Source organism: Lepisosteus oculatus, unplaced genomic scaffold (genome assembly GCF_040954835.1).
Source record: "Lepisosteus oculatus isolate fLepOcu1 unplaced genomic scaffold, fLepOcu1.hap2 HAP2_SCAFFOLD_456, whole genome shotgun sequence".
Taxonomy (NCBI): domain Eukaryota; kingdom Metazoa; phylum Chordata; class Actinopteri; order Semionotiformes; family Lepisosteidae; genus Lepisosteus; species Lepisosteus oculatus.
In genome coordinates, this window is record NW_027167995.1 from 24,671 (window position 1) to 47,162 (window position 22,492).

Below are 22,492 nucleotides of genomic sequence, written 5' to 3' on the forward strand. Positions count from 1 at the left end.
TGGTTTTCCTAAAAATCATTTTTTATGTTCCCTGGTGTTCCAAACTTAGTTTTAATCAATTTTAATTTGTTATTATGTTAAAAACAGGGTAATAAATTTCTAATTGGACTATAAATAATGTCATATTGTCTGCTATAAAACTGATGTTTTCAACTCTATTGTAGAGATTCTAGAATCAACTAATAGAGAATTGAAATAAAAAAAGGGCATAAGAAAACATTACCAACAACGACCACAAGATGGAGATATTGTCTAGACATTACCAACAACGACCACAAGATGGAGATATTGTCCAAAGAGGCAAGAAGGGCAAAGCCGCGATAAGGTAAAATCATTTTTTGAAAGAGATTGCTGTCAGAATGCACAACTGAATCCCAAACAGAATCTCTAGTCAAATATGATCATTTGTGAAACAGGCAAATGAGTCTCTCAGGTGCCCATTGCTCATTTTCAGACACATTTATGCAATACTTTCACCATGTGTTGAGCAATAGGGATTAAAGATACCAGAGGTAAGGTTTAAAAGTGATTCTGAGGTGCAACACATCAGCGATACAGCTAGGCATCTGAAATGCGGGGTTTGAGAGCCCTTCAGGGAACACCATACCCTAAAGGTACCAGAAGTCCACTAGTATAAGCATTAAGTAGTATAAGCATTAAGTCACTGTCACCCCTGTTACCCCTGATTGCTACATATCTTCATTTCTTTGGTTTTTAAGGAGTAAGAGTGCAGGGGGTCTAAATCTGCGATCCAGTGTGTTGAAGTATTTCACAACACTACCTGTAGCCCGTATGGAAATAAATACTAATTCTGATTTATTCCCCTGGGCATGTACCAATAAATCACTGAGCATATATATATATATCACTGTGTTGAAGCTAGAGACCTGTATATAATATTATGGTGCTAAAATGTCATTTTCACATATATTAATGTAATAAATGATTGCTTATGCTTAATAAACAAATCTAATTAAAATAAAAGCTTAAGTTTTGTATTTGTCTTGTACCATAGAACATGATTTTCTTTGTATTTCAAGCCCACAAAGTGTCCAAATGATGCACGACATGATATAAGGAAGATTATCACATGCATATCGGTATTATCTTTCTCATGAAAATGCATTCCTTTCATTACCTTTTAATTTTTAAAATGAACTCAAGTTGTGTATAATGTAATAATTTAAGTAGAATAGATTCTAATAATATAATGATCCAGTGTGTTGCACTACTTCACTGCTTCACTGTTCTATGCCGTCTGGAAATAAATCCTCAGACTGCTTACTGCCCTGGGCTTGTACCAATAAATTACAGGAGCACATCTATATATCACTGCGTTGAAGCAGGAGACACACAATCACTGCAAACACATCCTAAATACAGTGTTCCAGCACCTTTGACCTCATCCAGAACGTATCATTTCTTGAAAGGGATTGCTGTCCGAATGCACATCTGAATCCCAAACAGAATCTCTAGTAAAATACGATCATTTGTGAAACAGGCAAATGACTGTCTCAGGGGCCCATTCCTCATTCTCAAGACACATGTATGCAGTACGTACACCATGCATTGAGCAATAGGGATTAAAGACACCACAGGTAAGGTTAGAAGTCATTCTGACTATATTCTAAAATATTGGACTCATATTCTTATGATGGCAGACATGATGCTGCGTTTAAAACCGGGGTTAATGGACATTATATGACTGTCAATTCTGTTTTGTTTTGGAGACTCTTGGCTGCCTATATGGTACAGTGCAGCGTGAAGGAAACATTTTCCAAAACTGTGTCAGCTCAAAAGTTGTAAGATAACCTCTCCAGCTGCTTTAACTCTCTTCATTTTTGTCATTTAATTGTCTGTCGGCACTATGTGGCAGCGTTGCATGATAACCCATCTCACCACGGAAAGGAACCTAACAGCTTTGGTAAGAGAGGAGAAAAGGACCTGGCCAGTAAGGGGTTCGAACCCGCAACTCTGGCATTATTAGCACGATGCTCTAACCAACTGAGCTAACCGGCCTCACAACAGTGGTCCTCTCTGTGCAGCGCCTTTTACTTCCATTGACAAATGATAGCGATTCGAAGAGAGATCCTTCAGACCAGCAAGCAAACCCACGGCTATTTCGGTTTTCTATCTAGGCAACGTTGGTGTCTGCAATAGCATACATGAAAGCGTGATGCAATTTCTGTGGCTACATTTGTTGCACGTCATGCACAGTAAGAGTGTTTCTAACACCAAATAAAAAGTCAACAATTAGCGATCACGCCTTCTCCTCAGTTAACCCACTGAAACCCTTGCTGTTAACAGTTCTTTACTGCGTGCTTTAAGAGCACCTACATATCGTGTCGGTTCTTTCAGCTTTATTCATTAGGTTTTCAAAAGCATAAGTAGAGCACAAGAGGCGCGAACGCAAGATGTGTGGTTATCTGAAGAACTCATTTCCATGGCAGCGGGGCCAAGTGATTTAGCGTATTTATAGCACCAGGAAAGGAGAAGCAGCACTTCGCCTTTTCCCGCCTAGTAAGCAGGCGATCCTGGGTCTGAATACCAGCGGTGCCTCTCTCCGTGTCTTGTTGTGCCAAATGTATCATTTCAGACAAACATGTACAGCTTGGTTCAGTTTAATGCAAGAATTCATTTCCTTTCTGGAATAACTTGTTTTTGAAGAAATCCATACAGCTTGTGAAAGATGAAATCCATTTCTTGGTTGTCAGTGGAAAAAGATTGCCGGCTGCAAGAAGCGCAAGTGATTGTTTTCTTTGACCATAAACCTGCAAATGTAGGGAGCACAAGCAGCCGTCAGTCTCTGTGGCGCAATCGGTTAGCGCGTTCGGCTGTTAACCGAAAGGTTAGTGGTTCAAGCCCACCCAGGGACGCATGTCTCCGTTTTTCCAATGTAAACAGCATCACCGCTAAAGAAGATGGCGCAGAAGGCTCCACAGTCGAAACGTTGTGCTTCTTTTCTTCTCTTTTCAGCATGGAGTAAACCTTTGCTTGATCCTTTGCAGCCTACGCATGCTGACACAGCTACCTTTCTCTTAACGCGCCTCAATCATTATTCACCAAAACCATCAGCAGAATGTGTCGCCTTTGTGGTGATGTCACTCCTCTGCTTCACAAATATCCTTAGTGACGGACCATTTCTTTCTGCCATTTTTCCGGAGCGGTTATTGATTGCTCCATCATTTCCCTCATACTTTCCATCCCTAGATTGAAAAAAAAAAAAACAGAAACAGGCTGACAGGACGACAATCAAATTGCAAAAACTCATCAAAGCACTCGATAGAGTATTTGAATCCACAAGTAGCTACGAGCAACTTTGTCCTGGCTTGCATGAAAGTCGGAAAATGTCAAAAAGAAAAAGATGGTGGCTTTTTCATATCTGTTCTTTTATTTTTAGTTCGTTGGCTCTTCTGTCCATTGTCCTCCTGCCTGGCTCTTGACCTGTGACTGTCTGAACGCACACATTAGACTTTCAGGCGGGGGATTTGTCCTGAGCCTCTGTGAATGACCCACCCACCCCCATAAATAACTGCTCTAGAAACACATGAATGCAAAACTAAACCACAGCTTAAAGAGGAGCTCCAACTCAGTGCCATACTAATGTAAACGAAGTAATACTAAGACATGTTCTTATGGATTTGTCTTACCTTGAGATATGTAATTGGATTTCAGGATTAACTTCCTCATTCAATGTAGTGGTGATTCTTTGCCTGGTCAGTACCTGGGTGGGAGACCTCCAGCGAACAATTAAGCTTGCTGCTGGAAGTGGTGTTAAGAGACTCTTAGGATCTTCCAGAGGCGTCTGTCCAATAGCACTAGTTGCCTTAGAGCTGGCTCAAACATTGCTCAAGAGTCTACCTTTCACAGATGCGCAAAGATGAATGATGGGGGTGCACGCTTCAAGGAGCCTTCCAACTGTAGGGACCGATTAGAGACGATCCGTAGCATGTGTTCGTTTCCATATACGCCCCGTGTCTCAACGGTAGGACAGAGTCAAATACTGCCTCGACACGTAACAGCGTTATATTAAACCGCAGGACTTGAGGGCTGTTTTGTTTGAATGTTCAAGGCATTGGTAAGAGCGTAGGTCAAGGGCCATTGGTGCATCTCCTGTAACTGGAGTAAAAATGCTATTCAAAGTGCAGTGACTAAAATCGTCGTCCACATGTCTCCGTTGTTGATTGCTTTCTGTCTAAGAACGTTCTGTTTTCATGTCCGAACGGGGAGACTTTATCATTCCAACTTGAAGCCACCCTTAAGTCCTCTGAGGTGTGTGTGTGTGTGTGTGTGTGTGTGTGTGTGTGTGTGTGTGTGTGTGTGTGTGTGTGTGTGTGTGTGTGTGTGTGTGTGTGTGCTTGCACGTATGGCGTAAAAGGTTTCTTAAACGGAGAGCGAACTTGAAAAAAGTTGCCTCCGCTGCCGCCGCCGCCTCGCACTCCCTGTTCGATTGTAGCAAGAAGGCAGCGGCCGCGGCGCTTGCTGTAGTCGTGGCCGAGTGGTTAAGGTGACGGACTTGAAATCCGTTGGGGTCTCCCCGCGCAGGTTCAAATCCTGCCGACTACGGCGTCCTTTGCATTTGGTTGCGTGCGTGCGTGTAAAAGGACCAGCGCCGTTTCGTTTTCGCTGGGACCTTTAACACTCTAAATCGCCTGGACCCGCAGCCTGTGAAATCGATTCTCAGCACCCACGAAGGACGCTTTGCCGCTGGACACAGATAACGATGCTTTTCTGCAACGAGCTTTCCAGCTGAATTTTCTCGACAGCTCCGTACTGAACCTGTTCTCCATTGCAACATAGCGGAGGCTCGTCACGTCTATAGCAAGGCTGTGTAGGACCGCATACGCCACAGTGACTTGTACACAGACCACATGAAAGGCAAGCAAAATACACTTTTAAAATTCCAAAGACTCACAAGGTCAGAGAAACAGCGATGACCTGAACAGATCTGTTACAGAAGTCTAGGTTGACCTTTTTAGAGCTGTAATTGCATTTTTGTTTAATAGAAGATCAAATCTACTCGCATGTACCAGCACCTTACAGTTTATTGATGTTAATTCTGTTTAAGTAATAAGATTGCTAACGATGTTGGGCTTTAGCCGGTGTTTTTTAGAACAAATTGCTTACACTTCTGTAAGGAATACGCAGTACGTGCCTTTGTCAGTCATTGCTCACCATACCTGTAACTTTCTTATCTAACTCACTTCCTCAAATGGTGAAGGTCCACAAACATAAATGAAAAAAAACCCTTGTTGTAGATGAGGTGCACAAAAAAGCAGCCCCTGATAGTGTATAACACATTTATACTATTGCAGAGTCACATGTAACATATATATGTATATACTGTATATATATATGAAACAGAAATAGAAACAGAAACAGGAATCGCTTACTCACCTGGAGAATCTCTGTAGGAATATCTAGCATTTATCAATGGAAATAAAAGCTGCTTTAATACAGTGCATGTTCAAACTCAAACCCTCAGCTGCTGTTCTTGTTTGTTTTGGGACAAATTGCAACTGAGCATCGCATGAGCCGTTACGTACCCTTATCTGTTAGGGAATTTCAAGGGAGGAGTTAGGTCAGAATGGGTAGGCTGCAAAACAACAAGTAAAGATTTATTCCAAGATGAAACGTTGTGGCGGTTTTCTTATCTTTTCAGCATGGACTCAACTTTTACGTGTTCCTTATATGCTATATATGTATATATTAGCACCAATGTCGTTCTTAAAAACTAACATGAAATTGTCAGGGACATTCAGCTATATACAAAGACGAGACAGACAAAGTAATAATTCTGTATTAACATGGCCTACATACTGACGCAATGATCGAACTAACTGACATGTTCTGATTCAGATCCCCTGCAGTTCATGCCAATTAGAACAATAGCAATGCTGAGTCCTCCCCACCCTACTGAGCACAAATTCAGCTGCTCTCCAGTTCTGTTCTGCATGTTTTTTCATTGCAATTGAGCTCGGAGCTGGAGATGATCTCCATACAGTTCTGTGTTCACTCGCCCGCACTTGCGTGCTAATTTACGGGTTGTGGCAAATGCTTTTCTATAGTTCATGTACATGACGGCAACCTGTTACCAAGGAACCTGAGAGGTTTAAAAGCCTCACGAGCACACGTGTCAGACATGGAGAGCGACGAGGATGGGATTCAAATCCATGCGTGCAGAACACAATGGATAAGCAGTCCATCGCCTTAACCACTTGGCCACCTCATCGACGAAAGTGGGCTGTCCGGACATGAGTTGGCGCGCTCCAGATGCTCTTTTTCTTTTTTTTCCCTCGTACTCGAGGGTCATTTTCCTGTTCCACATGCGATTTCAACATTTTCCTTGGGAGATGTCAAGCCAGCAAGCCACTGCTGTGGTTCAGTGGCCCTGTTGTACACAGAAAGCACATTGAGCTCCTTGGACATGAAAAGTTCCAGATAAAAGCCATTTGTCATCCTTTCTCTTGGTGTCGATGTTGCTATTGTATGTAAAGGTGGCAACTTGCTCAGTGAGCAGGCGGAGCACACACCGAATGCAGATGTGTCTGAGTGGTGTGTCCAAGTGGCTGCAAAAGGACAGCACTCCCGGGGTGCCATGGCTTAGTTGGTTAAAGCGCCTGTCTAGTAAACAGGAGATCCTGGGTCCGAATCCCAGCGGTGCGTTCTTTGTTCTGTCTTCTCGAACAGAACTGGTCCTTACGGACAACCGCCTACGGCTAGACTTAATTAAATGCAAGTATTCATTTCCTGTCTTTAACGCGACTTGTTTTTCTTAAAATGGATGCAACTTGCAAAACATGAAATACAAACCTTGCTAATCAGCGCTAGCAGCTGGCAAAAAAAAAAGAAGTCAGCAATGTTTTTTTTCTTTAACCTTAACCCTGCTAATGGAGAAGAGTTAAACGACCGAGTCTATGCAGCTTAAACGGTGCGCACGTCGGGTTCTTAGCTGAAAGGGTGATAAATCACGCTCACCCCAGTCCTTAATCTTTTAAAGAGGATACAAAATTGAACCTAGATGCCACATCACATACATCCTGTTCACTGATAAAAAGGTAACATCTATCCTCGCTCCAGAGTAAATCTCACGTTGAGGGCATATTTTTTTTCACAGGGGAGTCACACGCTGGCGGTTTGAATACGCGGAAGTTCACTGAGGGATCCACAGTATATGGACCCTCTGTGCGCCATCAGTCCGCACTCCGAACTCTGAATCCTGCCATCCGAGTTAACATCTCGGCGGAACCTGAGGCGCAGTTCCTTCTTAAAACGTAATCTGGTGAGCATTTCTAGAATCGTACTTGTATAGATGCAGCCTTTAATGTGTTGCTAGGTTAAAATTGATGACTTCTTGTATTTCAGTAGGCAACTGCCCTCTTGATTTCGGATTTAATTTCTTTATTACAGGGGCGCTTTTATGAAGACAGAGTCATGTTCAGGTACTTTGCTTGATGGAGGAAGCTCATTTCGGACTCTGTGATCTGCTCACCTGGAAAGGTCTGCTATACTACTACAAGAGAGAAGTAGAGTCTGGAAGAAGGGACAATTTTATGATGCTTTGGAAGATAATGTTTTTTTTTCTTATACTGAAAATGAAAGGTAGTTGTTTCTATATGGACTCAGTCTTTGGAATTTATATATATATTTCAGTGATCCCTCAGCCATTCCTTCTGTATTGTAATTCAATTTCTATTGGAAAGTCTGTGACTGAGACCAAGTAAGTGTTCACTTTTTTATGAAACCATTATTTATTTTGGAGCAATGAGCAATTCTTATATAAATGCAATAAAATCATTATGCTCAAACTATGAGAGAGAATTTTAAGGATAATTTAAGAAATCAGTCTTAGCTTGTTTCTATACACAGATGGTATTATTTATTTTCAAAGGAAACCCGCGAGGATTCCCCTGGTGTGCAAGATGTGCCTGAATACTTTTGATCAGCTTCCTGCTCAGTTGAAGAGGGCGTGTATGAAGCACGCCACGGCAGAAGAGATCAGGATGGCCTCTCAACAGGCGAGGGAGGACATGATGAATCACCTGAAGAACGGGGTCATCGTGGATTACCACAGAATAGAGATCGTGTCTGGTGAGGCAAACAGGATAGTGGTTGTAAGACTGCTAGAGTCCTTGGGCCTTTTTGTACATGGGAAGCCTGAAGACACATTGGCAAGGTGAGATATTTTTAATCTGTAAGGCTTCTGTAGTTTCTTTTTGAAATCATTGTTACAACATATTATGTAAAAGCATGTTGAAAAGAATCTACCTGCATTCCAGCGGCCCTGAGCAAGAGGCCGTTGTCCAGGAGGAAGAGATGCCAGAGGCTGCTCTAGAAACTGAAACAGAAGCGGATAAGGAAGGGGAAGATGTGAGCTCTGAAGAACTCTATCAGCAGTAAGACTTTTTATTTTTCAGATGTATCTATTTTTTACTAAAATTCTAATTTGTCTCATAGGTATAAAATGTTTAAACCGGTGTTTTATATCCTTACAGGCCCTGAGTAGTTAAAAAGTATCAGCAGGCTCTCCGGAAGAGAGTGGCCCAAGCTGGACTCTATAGAAAGCACTCCCTGGATGCTCCTCTCCTGATTGGATTCAAACAGTACCTTACCAAGGATCTGGGAGTGGCAAATTATTCTCAGGAGTTATTTATTTTTTAAAGGCATTTAAAATTAAGCAATGGTATCTTCATTGTAAATGTTTTTATTTCTTAGCTTAAAATTCACCCATGTGAAATGATGTCAGCCATGATAAACATCATGACTCTATATTTCCTACCTGAATCTATTCTACTTAAATTATTACATTATACACAATTTGAGTTCATTTTAAAAAGTAAAAGGTAATGAAAGGAATGCATTTTCATAAGAAAGATAATACCGATATGCATGTGATAATCTTCCTTATATCATGTAGTGCGTCATTTGGACACTTTGTGGGCTTGAAATACAAAGAAAATCATGTTCTATGGTACAAGATAAATACAAAACTGAAGCTTTTATTTTAATTAGATTTGTTTATAAAGCATAAGCAATCATTTATTACATTAATATATGTGAAAATAACATTTTAGCATCATATTATTACATACAGGTCTCTAGCTTCAACACAGTGATATATATATATATGCTCAGTGATTTATTGGTACATGCCCAGGGCAATAATCAGAATGAGGATTTATTTCCAGACGGGCTACAGGTAGTGTTGTGAAATACTTCAACACACTGGATCGCAGATTTAGACTCCCTGCACTCTTACTCCTTAAAAACCAAAGAAATGAAGATATGTAGCAATCACATTGTAACAGGTGTGACAGTGACTTAATGCTTATACTAGTGGACTTCTGGTACCTTTAGGGTACGGTGTTCCCTGAAGGGCTCTCAAACCCCGCATTTCAGATGCCTAGCTGTATCGCTGATGTGTTGCACCTCAGAATCACTTTTAAACCTTACCTCTGGTATCTTTAATCCCTATTGCTCAACGCATGGTGAAAGTATTGCATAATTGTGTCTGAAAATGAGCAATGGGCACCTGAGAGACTCATTTGCCTGTTTCACAAATGATCATATTTGACTAGAGATTCTGTTTGGGATTCAGTTGTGCATTCTGACAGCAATCCCTTTCAAAAAACGATACATTCTGGATGAGGTCAAAGGTGCAGGAGCACTGTATTTAGGATGTGTTTGCACTTATTCTGTGTCTCTAGCTTCAACACAGTGATAAATATATATATGCTCACTGATTTTTTGGTACATGCCCAGGGCAATAATCATTATGAGGATTTATTTCCAGATGTGCTAGGGGTAGTGTTGTGAAATACTTCAACACACTGGATCACAGGTTTAAACCCCCTGCACTCTTACTCCTTAAAAACCAACAAATGCAGATATGTAGCAATCATATTGTAGCAGACACTCATTTGCCTGTTTCAAAAATGATCATATTATACTAGAGATTATGTTTGGGATACGGATGTGCATTCTGACAGCAATCTCTTTCAAAAAATGATTTTACCTTATCGCGGCTTTGCCCTTCTTGCCTCTTTGGACAATATCTCCATCTTGTGGTCGTTGTTGGTAATGTCTTCTTATGCCCTTTTTTATTTCAATTCTCTATTAGTTGATTCTAGAATCTCTACAATAGTAAAGAATAGTAGTTTCTAAAACACTACAATAAAGTTAAAAACATCAGTTTTATATTACATTATTTTTGGCGAAATTAGTCATTTATTACACTATTTTTAATATACTATCTAATTAAAAGTGATTAGAATTAAGTTTGGAACAACAAGGAATACAAAAAAAAAAGATTTTTAGGAAAATCATGAGGTCCTCTTTGCCCAATGCCTGCAAGGGGAGAAAGCTAGAATCCTACACAGGCTACTGGAGCTCTGGCCTGGCTAAAGAGGCTGAATTCATCCCCTTCAAAGCTCCATGAAAAATGATCATTTAAAATTTGAAGAAAACCCATCATATAACATCATATAACAACAGTTTTCATTCCTAGGAGTGAAAAACAACCATTTTTGAAGACATATTAGTTTCTAAAACACTACAATAAAGTTAAAAACATCCGTTTTATATTACATTATTTTTTGTGAAATTTGTCATTTTTTGCACTATTTTTAATAAAATCTCTAATTAAAAGTGATTAAAATTAAGTTTGGAACAACAAGGAACACAAAAAAAAAAAGATTTTAAGGAAAAAAATGATGTCTTCTGTGCCAGGTGCCTGCAAGGGGAGAAAGCTAGAATCCTACGCAGGCTCCTGGAGCTCTGTCCTGGCTAAAGGAGGGTGAATCCATCCCATTCAAAGCTCCATGAAAAAATGATATTTTTAAATTAAAAAAAAAAAAAACATTATAGAACAACATCTCTTGGTCCACAGAGTGCAAAAATCCAACTTTGAAGAAAATCCATTGACTGATCCCCGAATCCTGAAGTTTCTTCGCATGATATCGGGCTTGCAACCACTTTCTAGAAAATTATGAAAAATGCCAAATGTATATCTCCAAATAATTTTATGTGCTTCAGAAGAGCCCAGGAAAGTTTTTTGCATACATGAAACCACGCCCGTTTGCACGTAAGCAGACATGGTTGCACACACGACTGCATGAAAGCACGCGTGCATGCGAAGTCATCCTGTTGAGCATTTGAAAAGCCGCACCACGCCGCACTTGAAATAGCTCTTACATTAGTGGTAGACGCAGGAATCGCCTTTTTATTTACGCTCTTACCAACGCGATGAAAAGCAAAACAAAGCAAAGCAGAGCAAAACAAAACGAACAAACGAAAACCCTCACGTCCCGCACTTGCATATAACGCCGTTACGTGCACCCCCAACATTCTTCTTTGCGCATCTGTGAAAGGTAAACTCTTGAGGAAACTCTGAACCAGCTCTAAGGAAACGAATCAGATTAGACGTTACTTTGACTCATCTTTTTACGCTCAGTGCTGGATTACTCAAACTCCAGCTAGGGTTAGGGTTAGCATTCCCATGCTACTTAGACACTTTGTTTACGCTCAGTGCTGGATTTTGGGAACTTTAGGACGAGTGGGAATTTTCTCCTATCTGTCAATTCTGTTTTGTTTTGGAGACTCTTGGTTTCCTATGTTGTACAGTGCAGCGTGAAGGAAACATTTTCCAAAACTGTGTCAGCTCAAAAGTTGTAAGAAAACCTCTCCAGCTGCTTTAACTCTCTTCATTTTTGTCATTTAATGTGACACTCGATGTATAACTGGAGCCTCACATATGCAAATGGTGAGGCTCCAGTTCGACACCCAGTTCGACACCACTTTACTGTATATGACAAAAGCATGGCAGACTGTGCCGGACCGGCAGATAACCTCCGCTTATTTTTACCATATTAAACATTGGAAATCCAACCACTTGCATTTGTGACACTTTATTTTAGCTCCACCTTAGACACTCTTAAATCTTCAAACACTTTTCTCTTCTCCCGCAACACTCTTGTCTGTCCGCACTATGTGTCAGTGTTGCATGACAACCCATCTCACCACGGAAAGGAACCTAACAGCTTTGGTAAGAGAGGAGAAAAGGACCTGGCCCGTACGATTAGGCGTTATTAGCACCACGCTCTAACCAACTGAGCTAACCGGCCTCACGACAGTGCTCCTCTCTGTGCTGCAAAAAATCGAACTCAGGGAATTTCTTTTGTCCCCCTTTGAATAGAAAGCCGTGTAATTCAGTGTACGGGCTTTCTCGTGCAGTTTCATGGTTCTTGTAACCCAAATCCTACACTGGCCTGAAGTGCCCCCCCATTTCACAGCATTTTTCAGCTGATTTAAAATGTACCTAAAGGAGAAGCATTATTGAAGACCATCAATTACCAAGAGCTTTTGTCAAAGGTTTTGGTGGTCATTTTTAATGACCACAGAGCGCTGTGACCTCGGTTTTACATCTCATCCAAAAGACAGCGCCCTTTTACAACACAGCATCTCCGTCACTATACTGGGGCATTGGGACCCGCACAGACCTCAGGGTGAGCGCCCCCCCGCCGGCACCATTAACACCGCTTCCAGCTGGAAGCTTTGTTTTTTCCTGCAGCTCACCCTCATCCGGGTACTGACCTGGCTCACACCTGCTTAGGTTCAGTGGGTTTTCAGTTGCGAGTTGCAAGGGGATGCAAGTGATGGAGCTGCTCGCTGCAAAAGCCACTGCATTGGCCGGGAATCGATCCCAAGCCTCCCGCGTGGCAGGCGAGAATTCTACCACTGAACCACCAATGCTCAGTGCCTGGGCCTTCAAAAAAGACGCTTTTTTGGTGCTCTGTGCAAAAAGCGTCGACATCTTCCAGCTGCAAAATGCCATTCGCGGCCGACGTGTTGGACCGGTGCGCTTTACGTGCTGAAATAAACACGCGACAGCCCCGAAATGTTTCCAGAGTGCTGTGCACTGGAGGTTTTTGTCTGGTGAAGACTTGCCTGGTGCTTCTCCTTGCAGATTGTTTGTCCTCCTCCAGTGCGGGACGAGCCAACACAAGGGAGCGCATTCGCCAACATCCAGGCACGCAATGCGATTTGGAAAGCAGCTCCTTTCCAAAGAGTTGCACACGAACGATCCTTCAGTCCCGCTCGGGGGGCACGGAACCCCTGCCACACACAGCTTCAAGTAGCGAGTCAGGCGCCAGGACTTTCACTTACGGCCACACCACCCTGAACACGCCCGATCTCGTCTGATCTCGGAAGCTAAGCAGGGTTGGGCCTGGTTAGTACTTGGATGGGAGACCGCCTGGGAATACCAGGTGCTGTAAGCTTTTGCTCTCCCGGCCAGCAGGGGTCGCCGTTGGTGCCGTAGGCTTTGGGAGGAAAACCTGCAGGATGGAAAGGTGATCTATAGCCTCATCTCTAGAGATGTTTTGTTGCTGTAGCATGTGTGTGACCCATATTCAAAAAAAAAAAACCCGTCTGTAAAACGAATATCGAAGCTGCCTCTAAATCTGCAAATGAAGATGAGTCGATAAACCACTCGTTTTTCGTATAACTAGACATATATTCATTTGTTACCGATTTCATTCATTGAGCACGGATACAATAGAGGTACAGCCATTCACTGTTTGACATGTCTGCACTGGTACAGAACCGAGCAATCAGAAAACGGGTGAAACTGTCTTTAGACTCAGCATACAGTACCGAGGCCCCCCATGACCAAATAAAGGCTAACCTCGATAATCAGCCTAAAGAACGCAGACTACAGCAAAACGACTGACTTTGAAAAGGGAATGAACGTCCGGAAGGAGTAGTGGAACTAGCTTGAGATGCTTCTCCGGACCCCTAACTAAAAGCAGCGGCGTCCACTCCTGTCGAACCGGGATCCTTCCGCAGCCAAGCAGCTCGTGGTGTCCTAACCCTCCCGTATCTGATTTTGGACCAAGCACATCAGGGGAGAGCACGAACGCAGTCCCCCACTACCAGAAATTATGCAGTCGAGATTCCCACATTTGGGGAATACGCAGGGGTCAGCACAGCCGGAGTGCAATGGCCGAGCCTCGCCCTGGGTGAACCACTTCAATTTTTAAGAACTTTATTTTCTTTTCACAAAAAAATACAGGACATCACAAATCAGAAAGCTTTACATTAATATACATACTTAAAACAGTATATATGATCACATCTCATTACATTTTGACACGGTAACAGTTACATAGTAACAATTTTCTTTTTTTCTGGTGCCAATCACATTCTTTACTTAAACATGATAATGTTTTTCACAGTTTCTTGAGATATTGACCTATGCTCTCTATTTCCCACAGATTTTCTGCTTCCTCCCTCCCTTCTCTCCACAGATCTCTGAGGTAATAGTTCTCTCGGGTGATGAACAGGGCCAGGCTACCTGCTGCCTTGACTGGGACCTCGATGCCTTTGAACAGCCCCATGTTCCTCACTCTCCACAGGGCGTCTTTCCCACTGTTCACCACGGCCCAGATCCTGTCAAACACGTCAGGAGGAAGTTTGACAGGAGAGATGCCGTATATGACGAAAGCAGCGGTCAGGGTAAATTGGGGCGAGAGAGCCTGCAACCAATCTTCAAACTGTGCCCAGAAGGCCTTAGCAAAAAAGCAGGACCACAGGAGATGGGTCATAGTCTCCTCCTCGCCGCAGCCCACCCTAACGCAGCGAGGGCTGGGGGTGAGGCCCCTACGGTACAAGAAAGTTTGTACCGGTAAGCACTGGTGGACGACACTCCAGGCTAAATCTCTGTGAATGTTGCACAGAAATTTAGAGGATGTGTGTTTCCACACCTTCCTTGTTTGGGCTGATGTTAAAATGCCCACAGGGGTCTGCCTATTGTTCTGGGGTGCAACGAAATCTTCCAGTTTTTGGACGCTGACATCTCGGAGGGGAATATGGCCAATTGGGTGAGATCTTAGAAAACTTTTAACTGTCCCATAAATTGCAGGGCATGTGTCAGAGAGTGGGACGTCCAGCTTGGGTCTGACACCCCACACTCTGAACACCTCCCTACCTACCCAGAGCCTGGAAAAATAAGTCCAGGTACGCGCTGCAGGTGCTGTTGCAAAGCCTCTCAGCACAGAGGCCAGGAAAATGCACAGCAGCTTCGTAGCAATATCTGGGACAGACTTCCCCCCTGAGGGTAGCGGCCTGTACATTATTTCCCTTCTGAGTCTTTCCTGCTTCCCACCCCATAGAAATTGAAACATCAATCTCCTCAGCACCGCCGCAACACGGTGTGGGATTGGGAAGGTAGAAGCCAGAAAATTCAAGACAGACAAGAGCTCGGCTTTGATGACCAGCACCTTCCCTATCATGGTGAGGTCTCGGTCCTTCCATTGCATCAGTTTTTTGTTTAAGATTGGCAATTTGTTCTGCCAATTTACTGTTCCCATCTCTTCTCCAAAATACACCCCCAGGACCTTAATTCTCTTCTCTTGCAGCCTGAGATCATGTCCTTCTTTTGGCTCCCTCCAGTTCTGATAAAAAATCTCACTCTTAGATGTGTTAATTTTTGCAGAGGAAGCCAAAGAGAACCGATCACAGCACTGCAGAGCTCTGCTAATTGAGGCATTGTCAGAGAGGAGCAGGGTGACGTCATCCATGTATAGAGATGTCTTTACCTCTCCTCCCCCACTTCCAGGCACTGGTATCCCATTAATGGCCTGATCCTGGCGCAAGGCAAAGGCTAAGGGCTCCATAGCCAAAACGAATAACAAGGGGGATAATGGGCAGCCCTGCCTCACCCCTGAACAGACTTCAAAGGGGCGTGATCTATTGCCATTAACCATTACTCTGCTGTTGCTACCTGTGTACAGCAGGTTAATCCACTTTCTCATGATGGGGCCAAACTTCATGTGCTCAAGTACCGATGTTAAGTACTGCCGGTTTAGGCGGTCAAAGGCCTTTTCTAGGTCTACACCTAAAATGCACAGAGGGAGGGAGCGATCCTCTGAGTACAGACAGACATCCCTCAACAAGGCCAGGTTGTCGCTCATCAGGCGTCCTGCTATCCCACAAGTCTGTTCTTTCCCTACCAGTGAGGCCACTACATTTTGTAGGCGCAGGATCTTAGTGTCCACGCCTAAGAGGCTGAGGGGTCTCCAGTTCTTTATGTCATTCTTTGCTCCTTTCTTAAACAAGAGAGAGATAGTGCCTTCTCTTAAGGAGTCAGGCAGCAATTCTGTCTTATAGCTTTCCTCGAATAGGAGCAGTAGCGGATCCTGAAGCAGATCCCAAAAGGTGCAATAAAATTCTTTAGGGAGCCCGTCAGCACCCGGAGTTTTCCCCTTCTGTAAGCTCTCCATAGCCTGTCTCAGCTCTTCTACGGTCAAATCCCTCTCAAGTACTTCCCTATCTTCTTCACTCAAAACGTTTTCTAGCTTTGAGGTAAAAAAATGAATTTCTTCATCCTTTAACTCTGTAGAGCTGTACAGTCTTGAGTAGAAGGCCTCGGTGCAGGAGAGGATAGCACTCGGCTCTGTTCTCTCTCGTCCCTCCTCATCAACTACACTTTCCATGACAGACTTGGAGCCTACCACTTTCCTGAAAAAGAAGCGAGTACACTTCTTATTTTCTTCCAAGAACTGCACTCTGCTTCTTAACAGCACTCCTCGACTACTTTCTTCGGCTATGCTCCGGATGTCCTTTTTTAAAAGGGTGATATCCTCGAGCACATCGAAGCCACTGTGCAGCATCGTGTACAGAGACGCTGCAGCTGCCTCTGTTTCCTGGCTAGCACTCCTCTCCGTCTGGCAGCAGCCTTCCTTCCCTCAGCCATGAAAAAGGCCTTTGTCCTCACCTTCACCTCCTCCCACCACTCTCCTACTGACCTGTACAGACACTGCAAGGACAGCCACTGTGATAGTTTCTCCTTGTAGTGGGATACTACCCCCTCGTTCTCTAGCAGCTTTGTGTTGAGTTTCCAGAGGCCTGGGCCAAAGACAGTCCCGCCCTGGAGTTCCACTCTACACCCTAAAGCCTGATGATCTGAGAAGAAGACAGGCTGAAGAGTGACCCCAACAACTTTCACTCTCTCTGAGACAAAGCAATAGTCAATTCTGGAGCTGCTATTCCTCCCTGACCATGTATATCCTGCTGTTGTGGGATATATACATCTATATGTGTCTGAGAGTTTAAAGTCTTGAACTAAGTTTTGCAGGGCCAGTGAGCTGGAATCCAATTTTATCGGCAAGCTAGACTGCCTGTCTGTGTGCTCTAAGATACAATTAAAATCCTCTCCCACTATCACGTCTGTGCTACTTAACAATAGGGGAGAGAGTGCCTTGAGTAGCTCCACCCTTCCTCCCACGTCAGTAGGACAATACACATTGATTAGCCGCAGGTTAATGGTCCCCCATTCCACATCCACACACAGCAACCTGCCATCTATGACCCTCTGAATACTTTTCAATTTGAAAGCCCATCCTTTGAAAAGAATGGCCACGCCAGAGGCTCTGTTGTTATTGTCCCCTGACCAAACAGAAGGCCCTTTATCCCACCTATCTTCAAAGCTTTTATACCTCTCTTGATAGGCTAAAGCACACTCCTGCAACATCAACACATCTCCCTCTCTCTGCTGGAGGTAATCAAAGACACACTGACATTTAACTCTGTCATTGATACCTCTGGTGTTAAGAGAAATTATGTTTAGAGCCATATTACATAAGAAAGTGGAACCAGTCTTTACAAAACACATTTCTCTTCGGTCTCACCTGTTACCTTCTTCTTTTTCTTTTTCTTCTTACCAATTTCCTGCCAGCCATCCTCTGAATGAGCCTTCATCAGGGTGGCAGCAGTAAAAGCGTTCACGGAGTCCATTTCAAGGAAGGGGGTAGAAGGAGGGGTGGAGGGGTTCCAGCTGTCCCCATCGCCATGCTCTCCTTCCTCCTCGCTCGGGGAGAAAACAGTCATTTTTCCTTTTCCTCAAGTCCAGCTCCTGGGAGCACTGAGGGGAAAGGGGTGCAGCCGATGCACCAGTCTCCTCTTCCCCCTCACCCACCAGCTGTTGCAGATCCTCCGTGATGGACTGGATGGAGGAGAGAAGGGCATCTGTAGCACTTGCAGAGTCTGAGAAAAGCAGCTCCGCTGAATCCTGGGTATCCTCGCTGGACCCGCTCCACCGGGGGGCCCCACACTGGCCCTCGTTCTGAGGAGCAGGAGTGGGGGAGGGGTCCTCGCTGTTCTCTGGGGTTTTCAAACCCTCGTGCTTGTCTGGTGCAGTCTGCGGTTGTGGGAGCGTAGTGGAATTCTTTTCCACCGGCCCCGGAGCTACAGCAGGACTGATCCTGGCTGGAGGCTGAGACTCTTTGTCCAACAAGGGTTCTTTGTTTGACTTGTTGTTTGCTTTGGCTTTTCGGGCCGGTTTAGCTGAAACAAGCACTGCCTCATCCTTTCTCATTTTGAGTTTATTGGCGTAGGCGTGAGGGCAGTTCTTAAAAACGTGTCCTTCCGAGCCACATAAATTGCACTTTGGCAGCATTGAACAGTCAGAGGCTAAATGTCCCTGTTTGCCACAGGTCTTGCAGCATTTCACAGTGCAGGACGATGCCAGGTGTCCCACAGCACCACAGCGCCGACACACCTTTGGTTGTCCCACATAAAAAACATAGCCATTGCAGGCGCCCAGTCGTAGTGTAGAGGGCAGGTGCCTTAAGCCTCCATTTACATTGTCCGGTAGCAAGCGAACCTCGAATTTCCTTGCTCCTGTTTTTATACCGTCAACATCTCTAATCTCAGTTCCATGGTGGACGGTGCAGTACTGCTTAAGCCAGGTGTGAATGTCCTCCGTCTTTGCCAGTTCCGAGAACATAACAACATGCACCGTTTTCCTCTCTCTCTGTGTCAGAGGCTGCAAGTTGATCTTCTCAAGGGCAGGAACTTTCCCTCTTTTTGCCTCAAACACATCCACACATTGTTCAAACAGAGAATAGGTAGCAAAAACAACCTCAAATGCTTTCTGACCTGGGAGAGCGAAGATGAAATCCAAGTGCCGAGGTTCAAAGCCAAGTTCCTTCTGTAACACTTTTCTGCTGAACTGCATACGATCCATGAAGAGGTCATCCAAAAGCTCAAAACGTACAGCATTCTTGCGGGATCCAAAGGTTGCCATCTCAAACTGCAAAACAAACACTGCTTCCACAAAACAAGAAAACAATCCAACTACTCCAACTACAGGCTGATCAAGGTATCTCCCCTGCCAGGTAAGCCGAGAGCCGCAGGCGATGAGCCCGGAGCTGAACGGGCCCCACTGGCTCGTTTGTAAGGCCAGGTGCATTGCCAACCACGACCGGCAGGGCAGAGGCCTTGAAGGCGGCCTGGGCTCCTGCAGCTGTCCAGCCACGCACTCTGGTTTCTCTTCATCTCGTACAAATCTTTTGCCTTTTACTAAAGATTTCCATGGAGAGGAGCATGAATGAGTTCCATACAATTTTTGTGCTTCCCTGCCTTCGGGTGGGGCGCAGCTGGGCTGGTCAAAGAGAGAAAACAAAACCGCTCACAATCGCTCTTATTACGGCGACTGTGGCCGTCTGCTCTGCGAGTCCTCGGTCTCCGCCTGTCTGATTGGCGCTCTTTCCTTTGGGAGGCGGGAAGTGTCCGGCCGCAAATATGAAGCGTTACAGCAACGACATGCCATGAGACGATTGATAAAAACAAGCTTGTTACGTCTCAACAGAAACGCTCTTTAGCTCTTTCAGCGTTATGCAGAGAACAGCGTCTGTCGAGATCACTTTTGAGTCAGCGCGAAACGCCGTGTGCTGTCAGTTTGATTTCATATTGCTCGTAGCGGCACCCGGCTTTTGTCTGTCAAACGTTAGGTTGCGCTTCTTCATGCTGCATCGTCGGCATGAGTGGAGCTTTTTAAACGTCTGTACTTACTGCGCCCCATAAGAAATGGTTTGTCCCCGTTCAAAAGAGATTGTGCGATGTCCTGCAGCGTTCGCAAAGCAAACCTTTGACAGTTTGAAAAGAGGAATTTATTCTGCTTCCTGTGCGTGCAGTAGTTACAAAGTTGAACGTCTTTACACGATCTGCTGCAGTTTTCAGTGGGCGGGCTTTGTCAGATGGCTTGGAAAAACGCACTGTGTTTCGGCTCGGGAAACATCATGAGCAGTGTCCTGCATGTTTTCTGTTTATAGCTGTCTTTTAACGCATACAGAATTCATTCGAAATCATTGATTTCTCCAATTAACAAGGGTCCCTTTTTGAACCTGCGAGAAGCATTCTTTCAATGTAACAGATTTACTCCGAGGAAAGGCAGCATGACATTGAGAGTAGCTCAAGCTTTCAGCGCCCGTATCGGACTGCGTGTATGCAGACACCGCTCAGAATCCCCTGTAAGATTCTCCCTCAGTTCCGTTGTGCAGTGCTTTACCTCTTTCAAAAGGCTTCACTTTCCTAGTCACATTCCAAGACTCATCGAACCCGGGCTGTTTCCTCCAGCGGTATAGTATTGCAGTGAGACAGCACGATGCCTGCAAGACTATGTCACGCTAAACGCCACAGATTGTGTTTGTCCCTTCGTGTCAGTCGTCCTGCAGCCACGGGAAGTGGGACACAAACATGCTGCAATGCTTTCAGGACGTTAGGATTTGTTTGTGCAACATCCGAGAAGAGTACTTGTGGCTTGAATGTGAACTGTACGTGCCCGCCCCCTTTCCTCTGTAGTGTATGAGTTCCTCCCGGCATGCCCTTCGTCATTGTTCTGTCATCTTGTATTTAAAGGGTTGTATTTCTGCTGCTGAAAATAAGCAACGGTTTTCTCACAACGCCCTTTGTTCCCGACGGAGCCCTTGTCTGTCATGAAATTCTTCAAAACCTCAAGCTAGAAGAAGAAGACGACAAATATGAAGCGTTACAGCAACGACATGCCATGAGACGATTGATAACGATTTCCATAGGATCCCCGCGGTTGCCTGGCAACCGTCAGCTTTGCGCATTGGCAGTATCGTAGCCTGTGAGGTTTAGCCGAGGCGCGATTATTGCTAGTTGAAAACTTTTCCCAATACCCCGCTTCCGCCGGTTTGCAATACAATCGGTGAAAGCAATTTTTGACAGTCTCGTCAGAGCGTGACATAGTCTTGCAGGCATCGTGCTGTCTAACTGCAATACTATACCGCTGGAGGAAACAGCCCGGGTTCAATGAGCCTTGGAATCTGACTAGGAAAGTGAAGCCTTTTGAAAGAGGTAATGTCGACGCTTTTTTAACAGAGCACCAAAAAAGCGTCTTTTTTGAAGGCCTGGGTATTGAGCATTGATGGTTCAGTGGTAGAATTCTCGCTTCCCATGTGGGAGGCTCTGGTTCGATTCCCAGCCAAAACAGTGGCTTTTGCAGCGAGCGGCTCCATCACTTGCATCCCCTTGCAACTCGCAACTGAAAACCCACTGAAGCTAAGCAGGTGTGAGCCAGGTCAGTACCCGGATGAGGGTGAGCTACAGGGAAAAACAAAGTTTCCAGCTGGAAGCGGTGTTAATGGTGCCGGCGGGGGGGCGCTCACCCTGAGGTCTGTGCGGGTCCCAATGCCCCAGCATAGTGACGGAGACGCTGTGTTGTAAAAGGGCGCTGTCTCTTGGATGAGATGTAAAACCGAGGTCACAGCGCTCTGTGGTCATTAAAAATGACCACCAAAACCTTTGACAAATGCTCTTGGTAATTGATGGTCTTCAATAATGCTTCTCCTTTAGGTACATTTTAAATCAGCTGAAAAATGCTGTGAAATGGGGGGTCACTTCACGCCAGTGTAGGATTTGGGTTACAAGAACCATGAAACTGCACGAGAAAGCCCGTACACTGAATTACACGGCTTTCTATTCAAAGGAGGGCAAAAGAAATTCCCTGAGTTCGATTTTTTGCAGCACAGAGAGGATTGCTGTTGTGAGGCTGGTTAGCTCAGTTGGTTAGAGCGTGGTGCTAATAACGCCAAGGTTGTGGGTTCGATCTCCGTACAGGCCAGGTCCCTTTCTCCTCTCTTACAAAAGCTGTTAGGTTCCTTTCCGTGGTGAGATGGGTTGTCATGCAACCCTACCACATAGTGCCGACAGACAATTAAATGACAAAAATGAAGAGAGTTAAAGCAGCTGGAAAGGTTTTCTTACAACTTTTGAGCTGACACAGTTTTGGAAAATGTTTTTTTCACGCTGCACTGTACCACATAGGCAGCCAAGAGTCTCCAAAACAAAACAGAATTGACAGTCATATAATGTCCATTAACCCCGGTTTTAAACACAGCATCATGTCTGCCATCATAAGAATATGAGTCCAATATTTTAGAATATAGTCAGAATGTCTTCTAACCTTACCTGTGGTGTCTTTAATCCCTATTGCTCAATGCATAGTGTACGTACTGCATACATGTGTCTTGAGAATGAGGAATGGGCCCCTGAGAGAAATTATACATTCTGGATGAGGTCAAAGGTGCTGGAACACTGTATTTAGGATGTGTTTGCAGTGATTGTGTCTCCTGCTTCAACGCAGTGATATATAGATGTGCTCCTGTAATTTATTGGTACATGCCCAGGG

General features: G+C 44.4%; 5 non-coding genes and 1 pseudogene across 5 annotated transcripts; 5 read left to right on the top strand and 1 right to left on the bottom strand.

Moving 5' to 3' along the window:
* Positions 1-2,802: 2,802 nt before the first annotated feature.
* trnan-guu (transfer RNA asparagine (anticodon GUU)) lies at positions 2,803-2,876 on the top strand. Its single transcript has one exon. It is a non-coding gene; the product is annotated as a tRNA-Asn (tRNA).
* A 1,608-nt stretch (positions 2,877-4,484) lies between these two features.
* trnas-uga (transfer RNA serine (anticodon UGA)) lies at positions 4,485-4,566 on the top strand. The gene has a single exon. It is a non-coding gene; the product is annotated as a tRNA-Ser (tRNA).
* An 8,592-nt stretch (positions 4,567-13,158) lies between these two features.
* On the top strand, positions 13,159-13,277 carry LOC138229973 (5S ribosomal RNA). Its single transcript, XR_011186035.1, has one exon. It is a non-coding gene; the product is annotated as a 5S ribosomal RNA (ribosomal RNA).
* A 623-nt stretch (positions 13,278-13,900) lies between these two features.
* Positions 13,901-14,036, bottom strand: LOC138229974 (U1 spliceosomal RNA; annotated as a pseudogene).
* Positions 14,037-19,315: 5,279 nt separating this feature from the next.
* LOC138229978 (U5 spliceosomal RNA) lies at positions 19,316-19,432 on the top strand. Its single transcript, XR_011186039.1, has one exon. It is a non-coding gene; the product is annotated as a U5 spliceosomal RNA (small nuclear RNA).
* Positions 19,433-20,900: 1,468 nt separating this feature from the next.
* Positions 20,901-21,042, top strand: LOC138229977 (U4 spliceosomal RNA). Its single transcript, XR_011186038.1, has one exon. It is a non-coding gene; the product is annotated as a U4 spliceosomal RNA (small nuclear RNA).
* Positions 21,043-22,492: the final 1,450 nt, after the last annotated feature.